The 20,260-nt window shown below is 48.3% G+C and overlaps 1 protein-coding gene across 1 annotated transcript in view; it reads left to right on the forward strand.

Moving 5' to 3' along the window:
* Positions 1-396: 396 nt before the first annotated feature.
* Positions 397-20,260, forward strand: part of LOC119399966 (uncharacterized) — a 66,919-nt gene continuing 47,055 nt past the window's right edge. Inside the window, 1 exon segment of the mRNA XM_037666868.2 lies at positions 397-798. The gene's annotated coding sequence lies outside the window, so the exon portion shown is untranslated.

Consider the following 20,260-nt stretch of genomic DNA (forward strand, 5'->3'; position numbering starts at 1 on the left):
CCGACGTCTACGGCGGCCGCGGCCGGTGGCCTCCAGACGCTTGGCCATGTCCACCGCGCCAGTGCCTCAAGTAAAAGCGTGGCGCCGTGCAGCGGCGGGCCGGTGCAGAGAAAAAGAAAAGGCACGCGCAGCGGCCCACCGGCACTGCCACCCTTTTCGGAGAGACGTCGAAGACGTAGCGAAGAGAAGACAGGTGCGCGTAGTCTTCCTCACTCACCGTCATCCTCCTTCTCAACTCGTACCCACTCGCCCCGGCTGACGAGGTAACAGTGGCGGTGTGTGAAAGAAGGGCATCGCAACACTCTCTCGACTACGACGACGAGAACGAAAAAAGAGGGAGGGTGAAAAAAAAAAGTGAGGCAAAGAAGGCCCGTCTAACGGGACTCGCTCCAGAAGCGGCACGGCCCGAGGCGAGAGGCGCGCATAAAGACGACGCTATCGTAAAGCTGGGCCACGCTAGCAAAGCTCGCCTAGAAACTTCCAGTGATCGCGGGGGGTGCCGGCAGCGGCCCTTTCTTCGAGTACGTTAACGTTATCGTCGCAGTAGTGGGTGCGCGCGGGAACGGGACTGCAGTGGAAAACCACATCAAAGTGAGGCTCTAGTTCTACTGCTTGCAACTGGTCAGTAGTGTGGTGGTTGCGGTGTGCCGGCCTGAAGCCACTCGACCTGCGTTCCTCGTCTTCTGGAACTCCACGACAAGAGGAGGTGTGTGTGTCTCTTCGTGAGCTCCGGTTCCCACGCCCCGAAGAGGGACCCCCGGTCGATCCTGGATTAACCTCGGGAGGCAGCAAGAGAAGGTAGGTGCAAAATACCAACACATACCTGCAGGTGAACTGCAGAAATACCGAGGGCGCGACAACTGTCGGTTTACCAGGAACACGAGCATCAAAACCTGTGGCCGGGCTTCAAATGTATCTTCATAAATCCGCTTGAGCGTTCATTGCCTGGCCACCTTGGCTAACAGTATGTCCCATTTCAGGATAGCCTGGAATTCCCTTTTACGGAAATAAATTTTTGTAAAAGGATGGATACGGGCCTCGGGGCGAGAATGCGCAGATTTTGCCGTTCGTAAAAGTTGTTTGGCATTGTGTCAGGTGCTAATTGTAATGGTAATCGTGAAGATTCACGATGTGTGTTTTGATTAGAAGAAAATGATATGATAAATTTGGCTCATATGTCCTACATCGACGACTGGCTGAAACCTGATCATTATTGCGAAAGCGTAAGAAAAGTGTTTTGCGGTCGTGGTAGCCGTGACGTCCGTAGTATTCCTTTACTGTACACTGCTACCAGAAGAAAGCATCCATGCTCAAACAAGTTGTCTATTCGCGCGTGCAATAGCCGGAGTATTATCGGTACTGCAGTAATGGCCTGCCTGTGAGGTCCTGGACCGTAGGTCAACAAAATATTAACTGATGGCACGGACGATCATATTCTGCTTTGCGTTCTTGATGACACCGCAAGGACATCGGCAAGTTATTAGATGCCGACGACTAGAAAACATTTAGGCAGCAGATTAAGGTCAGTATTTCGGGCGTGCTCACAAGTAACACATTCATGTGAGTCCCGATATCTGTAACCACTTCTAACCCTACAACTATTGGGAATGCTCGTATGAACAACAAAAAACACTCGTAAATCGATTTTTGTGATACTCTTCACAGAACGCGTCCTCCGTGGTTGCAAATTAGTTGTTCCGAATTCCACCATCTAGAAATGTTCAGTGGTTCGTATGCTTTGAACAGAACGGCTCGGCTTTTGGGAACAGCCACAATACCGACGTGAAGACGCAGAGGAACTCTTGTTCTGTCTAGGAACACTCCGCAGTGACGAGGCACTAGTTAAACGTGTCAGCAGTCATGAGTGTGCAAGTTCTGACCGAAGATATATTTATTCTTATAAAAAACGGTTTTATAGAACCTGCAGAGCAATTTGTCAGACCACCTCAAAGTCGGCAGGCGTCTTCAAGACATCTTGTAGAGGTACGGCCGTACACATTGTTCATGCCTTCACGCTAGTATAAGATTTGCGCAATGGTCAAGTTCGGTGTTGTCTCATGGCCAGCCTGGTGGCCACGAATGAATCTACAAAAAAAAAAACCCACAAAATCTGAATAGTGTTTATACATACAAAACGACTGCTTTACGCAAGAGAAAACAGGTCTACAAGAAGTTTACGGAATATTGCGTGTAGACTTACAGAGTTGCTAAAGGATGAAACGGTGGACGGAAAGTCTCAAACTCGTCTACAGCACGAGAGTAAAAGTTGGAAGCTCCGGGAGAGAAAGAGTCAATTTAGGAATACAGAAACAGGTTAGACAGAAGAAAAAGAAAAACCGGTGCACCGCGGCACGTTCGCTAAACTTACCTCCATAGGTCCGCTGCTTCGGCGTAGCCTGCAAGGCGACGTGAAAGCACGCCCAGATAACATATGCAATCGATGAACCGGTTGCACTCTCAGTATTCTTCATCCATACGACTGCTCTAAGAGAGATGGAAAAGGGTAAAGGTTAGACAGGGAAGTTAAGGTATGTCCCCAGCCTTTAAAATGACATTAAAAAACAACCAAATTTTAATTTCTGATGCTTAAAGAATGTACAGACATTCTCAATTGCGGGGCAGAAAAAATTACGCCTCTATTTGGTTTCTTTCAAAAGTTACGGTCTTCTTCATATCTGCCCTCAAACCAAAAATTACCCGTTTTCGGAAATTATTTCATCCCAGAGGCCATTTTCCTTTCGTGTGGTATAATAATATCTAGGGTTTTAAGTCCCAAAACCATTATATAATTATGAGAGACGCCGTAGTGCAGGGCTCTGGAAATTTCGACCACCTGGGAGTTCTTTAACGTGCACTGACATCGCACAGTACACGGGCCTCTAGCATTTCGCCTCCATCGAAATGCGACCGCCGCGGCCGGGATCGAACCCATGACCATCGGGTCAGCAGCCGAGCACCATAACTTTTCGTGCGGTAAGATCGGTAGTTATGACTGCTGGCGTAAAAGGCATACTTAGAGTAATATTGGTGATTAAATCTTAACTGGTTGGTTGGTCAAACTTCATTAAACTGTCCTGAGTGACGCGACTGGCGCGCAGTGGGCTCCTCCCACGATTTAGTTATAATTATTTTCTACATAACACGGTTGGAGGGTGTTTTTAAACTGCCCTTCTGAAGGCAAAATCAATCACTCAAGATTGCTAAGCAGTCAACTTGGGATCAAGATCTAAAAAGATTCACTATAAAGGTGGCGACATACTTTAACCAGAGGAAGTCTCCGGCTTTGCTACCCTCTGCTTGGGAAGGAAAGCGAGTGTGTGAAAGAATTAACTAGAAGGAAAGGGTCTGTAACGGTACTACAAGGTCTTGACAGTAGTACCGTGTATCTCCAGCACTTTTATCTCTGCGTGCTGGAGCATCAGCAGTAGCCGTAACTATACAGCCGTGGACCCATCGTCAATTCGGCAACGATCGACGTACCATCGTTACACCTAGCCCGCCCCCTTTCGCTTATACGGAGGGCCTCGCGACGTAATAAGAGCATACACCAGAGCTGGCCAGGTTGTGCTGCGCCTTCCCCATCCTCGACTTCAAATCCACATCATACCGATGTAGCGGTGGCGGCCCGGGCGAAGCCGAAATATTTGGGCTACCAAGCAGTAGGTCACCGGCGCCCAAGGGGCCACGCTTGCTGGGAGAAAGGCAAGACGATGGAGGAGAAGAAGAAGACACCGCCGGTTTTGTAGCTTCTTCGTTCGCCGCCGGTCGGTCGGTCGGTCGGTCAGTTTTTGCGGTATATCGACCGTGACGTCAAGGGGCGAGCATTTCGGTCTCGTTCGAGCGTTACACAAGAGCCTACGTCGCCGGTCGGCCAGCCGGCCGGCTAGCTGGTATGGTACGTAAAGGCGCTGTCACAACGCTTGCCAGGAGGACACAGTCCAGCGGTTTTCCATCGTCGCAGTTGCGGAGACGGGGGCGGCTAAAGAAAGACCCTGTACGATCACGTGGTCTTGCTAGAAGGATACTTTTTTCACGGCGAAGCTATATATATGGCTAGGTTATGGCCGATCGCGTCCGCGGACAAAAGACGCGTAGAACAACAATTTTCGACTCACCGATTAACTCGACTAATCCTGTCTTTTTCCGTCGAAAAAATGGATATGCCGTAAAAGTAAACATAAAGGTGCATTATTTCAGACATGGCAAAGTGAAGCTAACAATTTTGCCTCAAAGACAAGACTACTTTCATAAGAAACGAATATCATGCCACTTTTTGTACTATCGAAACAACGGGGTTTCTTATGCACTACAGAATTTCATCTTGAGACTGTCGTTAGCTGCCGTTGATGAGATAATATGCGCCATGCGCAAGGGAAACAGGGGGATCTTTGTACACCTTTTTATTCGCTCAATATAGTCAATAATGATAGTACATAAATTCACTATCGCAATATTCACTGTACACCAGGCACATCATAGTCAAAGATTCGCCGACTTCCATTTCACAGTAGTGGAGGGGCTCTGAATTTTTTATCAGTGTGCAGTACTGTATCGCCAGCTGGTCGAAGAATGCCGCATGAAATGAAAAAAAAAACCTCCCCTATTGAAACCGTTTTGGATCGAATAAGTGCAACAGAAAACACAGCAAGAAAACGCAAGAAACGCTTAAGAACCAAGGAAAAGCCGATTTGTGTATTCACCGACATTTGTCTTTATTTCATAACGCAATGACAGCGCTAACCCCACACGGTCCGCCACGAAATACTTCGGACAGTTCCCGTTCAGGGAGCATTCCGCATTTGTTTGTTTGTGAGTGTGGAATCTGTAACTCGCTTGAAAGCTCGCGGAACGAGGAGAGCGTATATAAAATGTTATTGTGGTGAGGACGACAGCCCAGCTCGCGCACCTAGGGATGGATCCCCATACAGACGAGTTAAAATAAAGACATTCCTCTTGCTTGTATGGGGTAGTGAGTATTTTGTTTCTAATTCTTCCTTGCTCAGACGAACATTGAGTCTTGAATAGATGAAAAATCATGCAACACGGGGCGTCACTGTAGCCTACGTTTCGACAAGCGGACTTGTCTTCTTCAAGTTGCAGGCTTGAAGAAGACAAGACCGCTGGTCGCGAAGTTGGCTCCAGCGACAACCCCTTGTTCAAGAGTATTAATCTATTCTTCCTTATGAAGTTCAAAACAGTCCGCCACTGACAACGAATGTATAGTTATGAAGCTGATATGTCGAGGAACAATTTTCCCAATTTTGTATTGCTTTCTTAATTTCATGGTGACATTAGCTGTTGTCATCTCTTGAAATCAAATGAGGCGTTTCAACCAAGCGTGTGGTCGACCACTTATCTACATAGAACCTGCATCGAATAGCCCACCGAACATCTGTAGCCTGTTATCAGTTCTGAAATCGTCGACAAAATATGCCTCAAATCTTCTATTATTCTTCAAGCTGCTTATAGGCCTCCAGCAGCCTTCTATCACTATAGCGATGGAAGGCTGCTGAAGACTATAGTCTTCTATAGAAGACTACAGAAGTCCTCTATAGAAAAGACTATAGGAAGCCATCTATAGAAGAGTACGGTCTTCTATAGAAGGCGGTTGAAGACTATAGTATCGAGACTCGAAGCCCAATCCAGATCTACTCCCACTTTCGATTCAGAAAGAAAGCTGAAACCGGCTCTCGAAGTAACGAGTGTCCATCGGCGTTCCAACGAGGTAACGGAAAAAAAGAAGAAAGAAAGAGTGCGTCATCGCGGAAAGACGCTCGAAGCGTTCCTGTAGCCGCAAGCAACCGCCGACCGGCTGGCCGAGCGCTCGCCGTAGTCCGGCTTTGCTGCACTCGACGCATTTCTCCCGGAACAATTGCCCGCCTGCTGGCCGGTTTGTCGCGTATAACGGTTTGGGCGGAGGCCGCTAGACGATGGCATCGAGCCATCGGGGAATGCGGCTTTCGACATCGCTCGCTCGCCGATGTCCCGTTGCCGCAAGAGCCGCAATCGAGCGCCTTCTATATATGAGACGCCGCCCTCTCTTGGAATGCTTTTAAAGACGTGGCCACGCTGAGACGTCGAAGCACGCGTGCAAAGATTGAATCTTTGCTGTAGTGAGTCCACCGTTGAATCGTTAGGCCAGTGTCGTTTTTCGAGCCGATGACACATCTTCATATGGGATGGGAGTTGTTTGTCGCATGCCAGCGCTCCCAACGCACAGTCTGAATTCAGGAGATGACGCGATGTCGTCAAATGGATTCTTTAAGGAAAGACTCGAAGGGTGACACGATGCATGTGGAATTCAGAGATTCAATCTTTCGTTTTACGAAGTACCTCGTTGAATCGTTTGACCAGCATCACTCACCCCCCACCCCTTTTTTCGAATTTCAGCCGATGACGCCGCTTCGTGTGGGACGAAATTCATTTGTGACAAGTGCGAATTGACTAATAACTATGACACAGCCTAGCGTAATGGCATTTTTTAAAGATGACTCGAAGAACGCAGGGACATTTGACGATTTAAACTTTCGCGTATTGAGAAGTACCGTTGAATCGTTTGGTCGAAGCTTCTTCTTCAATTTCAGCCGATGACGTCCCTTCATCTGGTCGTTTTTCGCGGATATGAGGAGGAGGAGCGGGGTTGCAATGCCCATTCTAATTAAAGAGATGAAATACACTCTTGGAGAGACTCTTGCAGTGATACACTCTCGGAGAAGATTACTATCGTCAATATAAAAGTCAGTTAGTTAATCGAATCTATCAGTCCGCTAATCATGCCAACATTAAGTCAACTAATCAGCGAATTCCTCATCTCGTCAGTCCTTCTATAAACATTTCTATAAACTGCGGAGTAAATCATTCGGTCACTCTCAATTAATTAATCGATCAGCTAGATAGTCACTCGGGTTGCCAGTTAGGAATTAAGTATGTAAGCCATGAGCAATTCAGTCTATCAATAAACTAGTCAGTTATTTGGCGATTCAATTAACAGGTTCATCAATAGAGAGATAAACTAATTAATTATTAGGTCAGACTTTCGTCAGACTTTCAATCAATCGATTAACCAGCTAGTCAGTAAAGCTGCCAGTCACACAGTCAGTCGATTAACTAATTAGACATTCGCCGAATCAATCAACTAGCCAACCAATCAGACAATCCCCACGCACCTTCTATATCACATTTCATAAGACAGCGTGTCTTCCTTCACCGCAACGTCACACCCGCTTCCATACGTCTCAACAGGTCCGCGTGCAGCCTCGCGCGCGCAGCCCCTGTCCTCTGTGCTTGCCGCTCTACGCCATCGAACAACCCAGTCCCGAGCAGGTATTATGTAGGCCACGTCTGAAAAGCTCGGCCGCGTATAACGGAAGAACAAAAAACAGACGAGGCGACGCCGCCGGCAGCTTCCTCCGGGTGCTCTGTTACGCGCCGGGGCCTAGAAGGAACGGGACGATCTTACCTGCGGTTGCCCACACACTCACACTCACACATACACACACAGACGCGTAGAGATCGTCTGCGGGGATGCATGACGCCTACACGTAACAGCCACGACGCCCACTGAGATGCAGGCGGAAGCTGCCTCTCTGCCGGGGAGGTCTCCAAGACCTTCACTAGCTGCTTGCTCGAGCGAAACAGCTACAGCCGGGCAGAGGCCAGCAGAGCCCGCGCTCGTCTCTTGTTTAGAACGAGTCGGGGGATGCCGCCTTTGTTTCACTCTTACTTTTTGTTCGGCGCACCCCTCGCCAATCCCGCCTTCTGTGTCTCGTTCGTTTGTTAGCCGTTTAGAAAAGATGGCGGCGCGCAATGCGAACGCCGCGACGTGGCCTCTGTTCCGGACAAGAACGTCGACGCGGTTGAGGTTCTCGCCTTTGAGTCGACGACGCGGACGTAGACTGTCTTGGCTGTCGCAACCGACGTCCGAAGAGAGGAACCCCTCATTGTTAAACCCGGGACACTCTTGACTCCTCACTAAAAATATAATTGGACAATTTAAGATGACCTGTAGAGGTTTACTGTCGGTGTCTGCGGAACGTCTACGATGGATCGATCTCCAGACTTAACAGGACTACGAGTTCTCCAGCTAACACCTGGAAAGTTTCCACAAGCAAGCTGTCTTAAAAATCTAGAGGACACTACAGACGAGGGAATATCTAAACGTTTGTCACCTCCGCACAGGCGGATTCGGGACAGTTGTCTCGCGTTGGCTGTCATAGCCGAAGTGACCCTTAGGGACCGACGGCTGCAATTGGACCGCCGGTTGCAATTAGACCCCTCTCTAACCCGCAATATACTATATTGGACAAGATAGCGACGTCCTGATTTAGCGCTAAACAAGACGAACACGTGACAGAAGAGTCATGAACTCACTCATCAACAAGTTTTTCTTAAGCACGACTTAGGTTTGTGGAGTTTTCCGTGAATACTATGCAGAACGCTTGTGGAGTGTTTGCGAACTTATGACATGCACGTTCTAAGTGGACACTGAAGAGAAAAATGATTTTATTATTAAATTAATATTTCATAATACCGAAGGTAGGCGCCCCTCTTACCGCGAGATGACGCTTGGTAAGCGAGAAAACTAGAGTGCCTCGATGCCCTCTCCTCCGCGGGGGCGTGCGCATCGATTCACCCTAGAGAAAATGTGCTAAAAGAAAATACAGGAGGCGACGCTACCTTAGAGATCCCACACTAGCTCGCTGTGACGTCATAAATTTTGACGGCGTCTGCTAGGGCCTACGTAATCGTTTATACGTCAAACTTGTTTACATTGTGTTCTGAGGGACCTAATGTCTCGTCATAGCGAGCTTCAGAAAATTTCGCTGAACCAGTGTGGACAAAACATGCAAAATGACTCTGAAATGATTCACGTCACACTGATGTTCATCTACTGAAGTTTCGGCGCGAATTTCAAGCATGAAATCATGACCTTCATTTCCTCTTGTAATAATTATCCTATGACGGCGAAATTGATAACCGTAGCATTCCGAAAGAATAATTTATTGGTCTAAACTGATTTAATGTCTCACTTTAGTGTTCCTTTAACAAATCATCGCCCTATGAGAGCGGCCTAAGGTCAAGCGTCGGATAATTGGGAAGCTGGCGACTCACGCGCATAAGTTGCGGCACGTCCTTTTGTCGACATCTTGCGGCATCTCTAAATCAAAGAAACGAACACAATGGCACATTCACTGTCCCCGCACAAAGGTCCCGTGGTCGCGCTTGTGAATGAAACCGCTTCGCCACCAAATTTGCTGTCGCAATTGCCCTTACGTAAACCGTTATATGGTAAGTAACGTTTAGGTTTCCATTGGCTTTCTCTTGCTTTTTGTCATAACTTATGCGCATATTCCATTGAATGCTACGCGTTATTACTCAAATGGGGAGTGTTGTCACTGTTATCTCACAATGCATCATACGCACCACTGTGTTCGTTTCATCGAAGTTAGTGTGCACAGGATGCTCTGTGGACGATCTTTAGACCCCGCATAACTTGCTAGAGTGACTTCATTTGCGAATGAAACTTCTTGCCATCATATTTTCCGTCGCAACCCTCACGAAAACCAATGTATCGATAATTCTTTTCTTTTCTGTAGACTTTCTTTTGTTTTCCTCACGATTTAGGTTGAAATTCAAACACTATGAATTGTTTCTCTAGATGGTTGTTCTTATTAACTTGCGCCTCGCAATGCATGTACAGTTGCAGTCGATGTAGCTAGGTCAGTGTGCACCGGATGTCCTGGGGACGACGCAAGGGATAGTTGGTGTCCCTGCATAACTGTCTGCTGATTGCGCTTGTGAAGCTTCTTGTCATCGCATTTCCAGCCACAACCTTCACGAAAACTATTATAGTTATATCGTTCTTTTATGTTGGCCTTATGTAGTTTTCAGCTCAATATGCGTTAACACTTAGTTCGAAACTATGAATTATTTTTTCAAAGGGTAGCGTTTATTAATCGCAAGGTAGAGGTGCATGCACAGTTATACTCGATATAACGAGATTAGTGAGCACCGGGTACCCTGGGGACGACCACAGGGAGTGTAGTATTTTTTGCATGAGTTGCCAGTGGTTGCACCTGTGAATGAAACTTCTTGCCATCGTATTTCCGGCTCGCAATCTCCACAAAACCATCACAGGGCTAATGTTCTTTGCTGTTGACATTATGTAATTTCCAGCTTAATGTACGTTAACATTTAGTGGCTATGATTTGTTACTGCAAAGGGTTCCCATATTAATCGGTAGGTCGCAGTGCGCACGCACTTGTATTCGTTTTAACGAGGTTAGTGTGCACCGGGTGCTCCGGGGGTGACCCGTCGACCCGGAGGGCAGTACAACAGCCCACGCACTGCCGCTATCTTCGTACAGTGTCATCATGCGGCGCCCTCGACGGTGTTCGAGGCACGAAGCAAACAGGTTTACCCGAAGGTCGTTCCGGGCGATTACGAATCGAAGATGGCACGCTCGCTCTTCGGTTTCACATAAAACGTGCGTGCGCTATTTGGCGCGGCTCTGCTTTCGCCCGCGCACCGAAAGACTTTTCCTCTCTCGTCGCTCTTCTTTTTCGATGCGATGAGCCGGTCTAGCTCGACGCTGCCGCTGCATGGAAATTCTGTCACGTTTCACTGACTTTTTTCCAGTCACCAATTGACTTTATGTTGAAAAACAAGTCATAATTGTGCCTGAGTCCCATAACTTTAATGAACCGGTCTTGTTGAGTGTAACAAGTGTGTAAAATGTCCGTCGATCTTCTGCAGCCTTTTTAATATCGAATGATTTTATGCCGCCAGATGTTGTAACTTTATGACGTATTCTTGCCACTTCAGCACTTCAACAAGCAGGTCTCATTCAGTGATGCAGGTTTTAGCAACACTGTGGGATTCTCGCAGGCTTGTAGAAGTCATGAAAAGTTGCAGTCATCAAACAAAAAGGATAACGTTTTGACCGGCGCGCTTCAGTGACCAGATATCATTCAACGCCGTAGGTGCACTGAAAACCCGCTGATTATTTACTTACATTAACATTGTCAGCACTTCATTTTCAGCCGAGAACGAATAGGAAGTTGTGAATGACTCATTTCGTTTAACTGAACCAGTCTCGCTCGGTGTTGCCTGTATATAGAAATTTTGTTGCGCGTTTGTTGGCTACTGTTGTCATCAAGTGACTCTGAATTGGACGGAGTCAATGTCTGATTCACCATCTCACCGGATGACTCCGTGACGTCATACACGTACGTACGTCCAAAGCGTGGGAGTGACTCCCTATCTTCTTTTATATGCACCCACTGAAATCAGATGCGATGAACGTAGTTACACGCATAGGGAACTAGGAAGTTAAGTCATTCATCCCAGCGTACGCGAGGGTCCCTTTCGGATAGGGGCAGTTCACGAGCTTGCCTACACATTACAAGAGAGTGCTCCACGTGGCTGGGCTCGAAATGGACAGGCAATCGCTGTATGCACGACAAAATGACTTTCCAGTAAATCGAGGCCCTTCCCGTGACTTCCCCGGTTACGTCCTTCAAAATCACGGCGGCCACTGACGTATACCTCCCTGTTTGCATGCGCCGTTCCAGATAAGAAACGTGCTTGCCTTCAAGCTGTATACAAATCCCGCCATTATCGCCGCGGCCACTACAGTAGTTCTTCCTTGGTTTGTGTGCTTTTTCAGAGGATAAATGCGACGTTTACATGAAGAGAGATCGCGTTGCGTTTCAATGACTCGTTGTTGCTTTAACGTGAAGTTCATTTGCGACGTAATTGAACGTCGTGATTTATTTACGATCTCAAGATGCCTTCGTGACGTCGACCACATACATTAGAAGCATGGGAACTTAATTGCTAGCTCTCTGTCTTTTATGTCTCCGCGGCCCTTTTGGGCCGGTAACGTCGCTACGCATAACACGCTCTAGACAGTTACATCGAACCTTCCAGCGTGGGTGAGGGTCATTTCGGGATAGCAGAGCTTCACTTAACTGAGAGCAGTGAGGAGGCTGCTGAGTTTGTCCTCGGATTCAACACGCAATCACTGGGCGCACGACCAAACGATGCCGGGCAAATCGAGGCCCTTCTCATAATTCTTTTGCGAATGTCGTCCTCCACGACCTTCGTGCACGGTGCTGCATGCAACCCGTAACCGTCGACGGTACGCCTTTTGCCTACTTGCACAGCAGTGACATCCACGTATCGCAATCAAAGTACAGTGCAATCATTACTTTTCCGCCGGTTGTGCATTACAGTTCTTGGTCTTGGCATCGTTTATGACGACCTCTGTGCGTCGAAGTAGTAGGGATCTGGACGTCACCGAACGCTTGTTTCTTAGATAGACGATTACGCTTACCGCGAATACTACATGGATGGACGCGCACGAAAAGATTGCCCGTAACAACGAAAGACGTAGTACTTCGTCCCGTGTCTCGCAGTTTGTCTGGTCTGCCGTCGTTAATCTTCCGACTCGGAGTGACTGAAAAAAAAAGAAAGTAAACACCGCTTAGCATGCATCACAATAAATTATTACGTTCAGTAACTTCAAATGGAGAGTCGCAAGGCTTTCTAGGGCAGGCCCTGGTAGCAGAACAGCGTTAGAGTGTGCGAGTGCCATTTTTTTGAGATTCCCATCGCTGGAACGTTGGGGATATACCTGTATGCATATACTCTGGCATTGCGAAATAGTTCAGAAACAAAGTGCAGTCCCCCTCCCCCCCCCTCCTCTACCGAATGAACTTGGGGTGCTCACTGATTAGCACAGATATCCAGGTCCAACTCTGGGCGATCAAGCAAGCCCGGGAAGCTACCAAGAGACAGGGTCTTTCGGTAGCTCCCGGTGTGGCCTAGACCCAGGCCGCCAATTTACAGGATATAATAAAGTTGTCTCACTCAACAATCCCAGTTTAGTTTGATCACACAGAGCATATGCATGCCGATGGAACTCCAGGTCGATGATGTCCATAGTCCGTTAAAAGTCGTCTCTCAATCGTCGCCCAGATTCAGCGTTGTTGGAAGGTTGAGGAGCAGTTGCTGGGAGTCTGCCTGTCACGTAGGGAAGTCTGTTGACGTCCGGCAAAAGTTTCTGCTGGTTTTAGGTATGATCCACAGAATTCTTTGTTATATGCGTAAAAAACGGCTTAACATGGGTACATGTCTTATGTGGTCAACATAAGCCATGTAGCCTATGAGGTGCTGGTTTCCACAGCAAGACACTTTGAAAGGACCTGCCCCAGCGGGTAGTACCCAACTTATGTTGGGCCTTCCCGAGATGTCGAGGGTTCGAGCTACCTATGGGAACGCTATTCTGTTGATGTGTAATACTTGTCCTCTTTCCCGTGGTTGCAACATAATCACGAGTCGACATGTGCAATGTCACGTGAATGAGCTTTTAGAAAACAACTGCTGTGTCGTTCGTGGTCCCCTATCCGTGGCCCTCAGGAAGACGGCTCACTGACCTCAGCTACATAAGACAACTTTCCAAGCCCCTAGTGACAGTCTTTCGATGAATAAATCGTTTGGGGACGTTGTCACGGGGTCGCTGTGATAACAGGTTCACGATGAGTACATGGAAAGCACTCCGTCTTCGAAACCCCGTGACCATATACTGTACTCATTGCATTGGATAGATAAATGATAGTGTTGCTGTTTAACGTTCCCAAGGCTGTCTCTCAAGTCCCGTTGACACACTCTAGTATGCGTCCTATCGGCTTCGCAGAAATGGATTGGTTGTCGATATTCGCAAGACCTGAGCAACTTAATTCTTCTTTTACGAGTGGTGGGTAATTTGTGACTGAGAAGAAGCCTCTTCAAGGACATCGGAGATCGCCAAGTAGTTTCTGCGAGCGTCCGAGATATCGCGTCCGTGGTGCAGATGGTTTGGGGTCGTCGAGGTTTTCACCGATCCAGATGCATTTAAAGCAGATCAACTCGTTTCCTCTGATCCTGCTTGCTTCGTTTGCTTGATAGATGGCTTCATGTTACTGGCTCGCGTTTAATCTCGCAATATTTTGGTTTTCTCTGGATCCTGCATTTTAACGCTTGCGCCCAGTTATACTCGCGCACTGGTGCAGTGTAAGATTAGTCTATCTAGATGTTCCATTAGTATTTGTCTATCATGTTGAGTTGCCTGCCCATTATCCTCACAAATATTTATCCTGAACATCGGCCTTAATCCTATCGCACATCAAAGCTAAAAAATAGTAAATAGTCAAGTGTAGTTTGAAGCTAGATGTATCCGGCACCATATGTCAAGCGTTTAATTGTTTCGTTGACACCACTTTCCCGAGAAAATGGCTATATTTGAGGGACATGCTCACGGTCGTTGTTACCGCTGACGAAAAAGAAAACATGAACGGGTAGTGATACTTGAAGTGCTTTACCAAACGACGCGAAACTCCAGGATGAAAAACGAAGGCAACCAGTCATTATTCTACATTAAGGCTCTGTCCATGCGCTGACCCCAGGGAAAGACTCATTCGAGCAAATTGGAGAAATTGACTCTTTGTCCGCATACGTGTAGGTGTGGTATGTGAGCATGTGCTTGTTAGGAGCACCTAGTAACTCGACACACGGAGGAGGTAAGGCCCAAGGGAGACACAAACACTGTACACGTTATTGTGTCATTCGATCAAGGAAATCGTACATATGGTTTGTAAATCATCGACTGTCACAAAAAAAATCGATGTTCTGAACGAATTGTCTCACAAGCATTTTATTCGGTCGCAGCAGAATAGGACTTTCCGTGAACATTTTATGACCTCTGCTGAATGTGTACGCTTTGGCTACATGCAGTCCACACACCTGGCCACGCTGTACGTGCTGTCTCGGAACAGACCTTGGTGTCTGGAACGATATAACGACTGATCCCACCATTTGTTCTTGGACGCCTCGGACAGCTTTCAATTTGCCATCGGCCTTGGCATCACGCTCGCCGCGTGTTTCTTCGTGACAACCCCGCACTAACACACAGGTGCTCATCGCCTTGAGTCGAGCTGCCAGGCACACTGGATTAGTGCGACCACGCGTGGCTCTGAGCAAGCTTGGATGAATGATTTTGCTGAAGCTTTGCCATCAATTCTTATAGGAATTAGCGACGCTTCGTACCCTTTAGTGGCGGTTTGAAGGGCGAGAAGTCAGTTCGAACAAGACGGTGTCCTTGGTGAGCATATCCAGCGCCTCCTCTACATATCGCACGGATGGGCTATGGAAGGTTCGCACGCGACGTCGCTGTCGCCATATTTGGGTATCGCTCGTAGGCTCCACTTCGTTTGCTGGAGGGAGGCCGGTTGCAACCGGATCGGGCGAATGTGCAACCCCATAGGCGGCTCGCCGCCGGCATGGTGGCTGCGTCAGCGTGGATGCATGCGTTTCACATGATCTTCCATGCATGATAATAATCATCCGACGGAATAGCTCGTCCAAAAGCTACACAAGGACATAACGATGCTCCCGATTCTCTCCACAACGACATGTCTACACTGTGCAGCTTGCAGTGCATAATGAAGGACAGGGACGTAGGAAGTGAAGACCACACGATGCGCATCGTCCTGTCTTCACTTTCTTTGTCCGAGTCCACATAGTGCGCTCCAAGTTTCACTATGTATCAACACCAACAAGCCCATCCTTACATCCTTCCAAATGGTTACACTGTCGTGGCGCCATAGAAGTGTTGTAAATTGGTGAAGGCGAATGATTTGCCCTAGCCTCAAACTCCTGTGTAGCAAAGCTTTGTAAATAGTCATTAGGCCTTCTCTAATGTTATCATAACCGCCACGGTGGTCTAGCGTTTATGGTGCGCGACTGATGACCCAAATGTCGCGGGATGGAATCCCGGCCGTGGCGGCGGCATTTCGATGGAGGCAAAATGCTAAAGGCCCGTGGTGTACTTAGATTTATGTGCACGTTAAAGAACCCCAGGTGGTCGAAATTTCCGGAGCCTTCTCGACTTCGGCGTCTCTCATAATTATAAAACTCCAGCAATTATTATACATATATCTAATGTTATCATATCTCTGTTATTCTCCGTCCCTGTCATTTACTATCATACCCTCTTCCCCATCCATCTCGCAAAGATGGCCACCCTTCGCAGACTTGAGCACACCCACCCAACGAGGCACGGTGCGGCCAGAGGTAATTAGCTTGTGTTTTCTTACGGTTTATGGCGAATGGACAACAAATTACTTGTACCCGCTTAGAGGCCGGAGAACCATACGGCGCGTCAAAAGCCACCAGGTTCAGAACGCTCGATGACGCTTCGCTTCCGGCAGTTTACCAGTAAGCCGCGCAGATTGCTAGCACGCTGTGCCTACATGCCCCGCTGCAATTCCCGCAACGCCTGTCAAACCACACCCTGTCAAGCGTGACAGAATCACTCCTGTCGGGCGAGATTCGGCACGTTTAAAGCTAACCACGTCAATGCTATCAACGCTGCACGCTTGGCGTAGTGTATATTCATCGATGTTGTCAAGGGGCTGATTGACCAATCTTTCGACGACGTGCCAAGGCTTGCGGAGTAATGTGATTTCGGACCTCAATTCCTTAAGGAAATAATGCGCAACATTCAATCTCATCTCAACAGGCAATGTACTCGAGGGAAATTGTGTAGGGACAGTGCATCTAGCGTTGAATTCCGCAACAGATCCTAGTTATTTTTCTGAGGCGGGGTGCGCGGGCGCCATCTCGTTGCCGTTGCGGTGAACCGCATAGAGTTTCATAATTGTACACTAGAGGGAAAACTGGCGTTAATGTCTACGGGAACTGCAACGCATGGCACTGCAGCCAGCATGGAAATGGTTGGTAATACATGGATTTGCCTAAGCTTCGTTCTTTCGGCTTCCATGTGACTCCGAGTAGCCAGCTGCCACTTTGTCGCAAGACGAAGTTCGGCAAAATGTTCAGCAGTCCCACTTCTCCATCTTGACCCTTTTAGGCTGACCTATTCGTATCAGCTCACGAGGTTCACAACGAGCCATTCTTTTATCCGAAACAGAAGCCAGTACACAACAATACACAAAGCGACCAGTGCGCTCAAATCCATGTACCACCCACCATTCCCATGGTGGCTGAAGGTGGCTGAATGATCGCAGCGGAACAGCTCTCTCTGGTAAATACGAGTAGGAGACCAGTCGCATGGTTCTCTCTTCCGTACTGCCCTCGGATTCCCATGGTTGTCGAAAGAGCATCCCCGCCGCGTTTCCGCGAAACCCATTCTCTCTCTAACCGATACGCATCGCTCTCGCTCCAAGCAGCAGAGAATTCCGTTTTCGTAGGACGCCCTGCGCATGCTTATTCAGTGCACCCTCCGACGATTTTACTGCCATAAACCTGAGCGAAAACGCTGAATACCGTTTTTATTCGCGGACTACCTGCAGAGTTTATCCAGGTGAGGAAGGTGGCGGTGGTGGCAATGGTGCATTCAGACGGCGGACCGAATCCGGATTTGTCGCAGACGACTAATCCGCGGATGATCCGCCTGCTTGGTGCTGACGTGGGCGAAGTACGCCTGGTAGAGTTCGCCGGCAATCGCTCCGTGTGAACGTTTCATATGCACTCCAAATATGTCGCCGTGAACCACTTGGTCACAGCAGGAACAGCTCCAGCAGGAATAGCCCAAGAATGCCAGGCATCGCTTGCGCACTATCCGAGGTCCCCTCGTGAGAAGTCTAGCAGTAACCGCGGCGCTGCGATCGCTGAGCTACATAACCACAAGTAGAGAGTAGAGTAGACCCTGGAAGCTGTGGCTCATATTCGTACTGGAGGATTGGCCAAGTATCATGGTATACATATAGTATGGGTTTTTTTTTGTCTAACCTTCGTGTTCGCATTTATAACGTTTCTTGTGATGTCACTTATCGTGTTGTCTTACTATTTAATTTTAACAGTATACCAACTATGACGATCCTTGTTGAATGCACACCTTCCTCTACAGCGTAGGGGTGGCGCTGTGCTCGACTTTGCGGTGGAGTTGCTGCATATGGCTCCCGTAGACAGCCGTAGACGGTGTACATTACCCGTGGGGATCCATACAATAAGTATAGAAATTTTGAACGCGTGATGGCAGTCGGCGAGTGTCGCCGCTGTAGTCACTTACTGCATGTGGAGTGAGCAGTGCGCGGAACACAGTAACGCAACTCTATACTCCGCGAAGGGAGCGAATACAGCGGCTCTAATTAGCGGTAACAGCCATCACTGTACCGATCGAAGCAGAGCACGAACTTAGAATCGAGTTTTGTTTGTTGGGGGGCAGGCGATTGGAGAACACACTGGGTGTTTAACCGAGTAAACGCGGTACATTTACCTGCCGCTCGGCCTCGTTCTGAGCGCGTTGTCTGGCTGCTCCCCGCTTTCGCTTTACAACCGTCGTCGCCATTTGCTTTCTGGGAATGCCGCGTTACTACCGCGTGCTCTTTGCATGCACGCACCACTCTCACTAACATGCAATGCCGTGCGCGCACACGCACATAGGCACGCGTGCGTGTAATGCAAAGAAGGGTGAAGAGAAAAGGACGAAGTCATAAGGAAACGGCGACGCACTGTTTGGAACGCGAAGCGCGTATACACGAAACAAAGCAATGCTCAATGGGTCGACGGTGTGGGCTTTCTCTCTGGGCAAAACAATGAGCGCGCGTTATATTTAAAGGTACAGAATGGAGTTTGCTTTGTCGATGTAGAAAGACCTGTATAGGTGATGGAGGAGGCGGCTAGGTGTTCTCGTTAGCAACGCGATTCGCCTCACGTCGATGGTCCTTTGCCTTTTAGAGTAAAAGCTGTGGGTGTGTATAGGTGAGTCCCAACAACAACGGTTTCTTGTGGCGGCAGCTTGCCTGGTCACGGTGTCGAGGAAACAGGGGTGCATTGTGTACTATGCATAGCAGAGCCGCCAAAGTAGAGAGCCAGTCTAACTGTTTTGCCTCGTAAAAGAAGCTGGCTACATTCCGCACTGTCATTTTGTTGTTCTTGTCACCGATATACAGAAAAACGTACGTTAATACAGGGTTCGATGCCGCCTTCCTATCGAAGGACGGCTAAGAATATTCCCCTTCAGCTGGCGAGGAATTCTTTCGGGAAAACCCGTACGGGCGTCCTTCGAGGTTTCTTGCTGCATAAAGTAGGGTTCATGACAATTTTCCCAAACCTATACAGAGTAGCATGCCAGTGGTTATGTACACGCCCGCAAAAATCCGTTTTTACAATAAGGAGCCTCTCTCAATCTCTTCAGTAACCTTCCTGCAAGTCCCTCGTCATGGTATAGCTCAACATCCTAGCAAAAGTTCTTGTAATGCTAGGACTTCAGGACGCGGGTTCGATTACCGCAGCCACACCGGCCTCGTTTCAGATGGAGGCGACTTGCGAAAGACACCCGTCTGCTTTCATTTAGGCCTTGAAAGAAGGTCGGATGCTGCGAAGAGTGAGAAGCGCTCTGATCGCGTACAGGGAATTGCTTTAAAAGACTCTGAAACGGCCAAGGGAAATGCACCAGATACAACGAAAGCGTTTGCCAATCCTCGGATAGATCTGAGTCTCCGGCAAACCGGGTCACCATACAAGACTTCCGTCGGGTATGACAAGTTGCTTCGATATCACTGATATATGGGTGTGAGTTTCTCAGATTTTGATGCGGTTGCGAAGGTTCCTTCCTTCAAGTCTTTCCTCTCGCCGTGAAAATCACAGCAGTCGAATGCATTAGCTGTGTGCGGGGAAGTGAAAGCTATTATAGCCTATGCTCGACATCTGGTCATTCCGTCTCCATAAATCAAACGCGATGCCGGAAATTCCATCCGCTACGGCGCAGCTTGTGTCTCCGTTTAGCAGAAAGGCTCAACTACCCAGGCCACATGTAGGCCACATTTAACAGGACAACAACGTCCACGACAAGAACGACAACAGTTGAAAGAAACCCACTCCCTTACAGTGATCTCCGAGTCAACTTTGCTCAGTCAAGCTGCCTGAGTAATGCGTGGCCGTGCGTCTCTTAAAAGTGAAATTGTGGGACAAGGTAATTGCCGAGCAATCATTCACTGAGCACGCGTGTACACCCAGCCCCATTAAAAACGATTTCCTCCAATTATACGTCCGGGGCACCAGAACAATGGAACTACTGTGTCACGTACGCGTGAGCCCCGTAGTACCATTGTTCGCTGCCTTCGTGTGTCGTGAAGGCACGCGATCCACTTCTGGTGTCTTTTTGCCGGACGTGCCTTCCCCCATTTCCTGAGCTTTGTGCGCTTAGTTGTAGAACACAAATGAAGCACTCTATCAGTAGATGAAAGAAAAACTC

Source organism: Rhipicephalus sanguineus, chromosome 7 (assembly GCF_013339695.2).
Source record: "Rhipicephalus sanguineus isolate Rsan-2018 chromosome 7, BIME_Rsan_1.4, whole genome shotgun sequence".
Classification (NCBI taxonomy): Eukaryota; Metazoa; Arthropoda; class Arachnida; order Ixodida; family Ixodidae; genus Rhipicephalus; species Rhipicephalus sanguineus.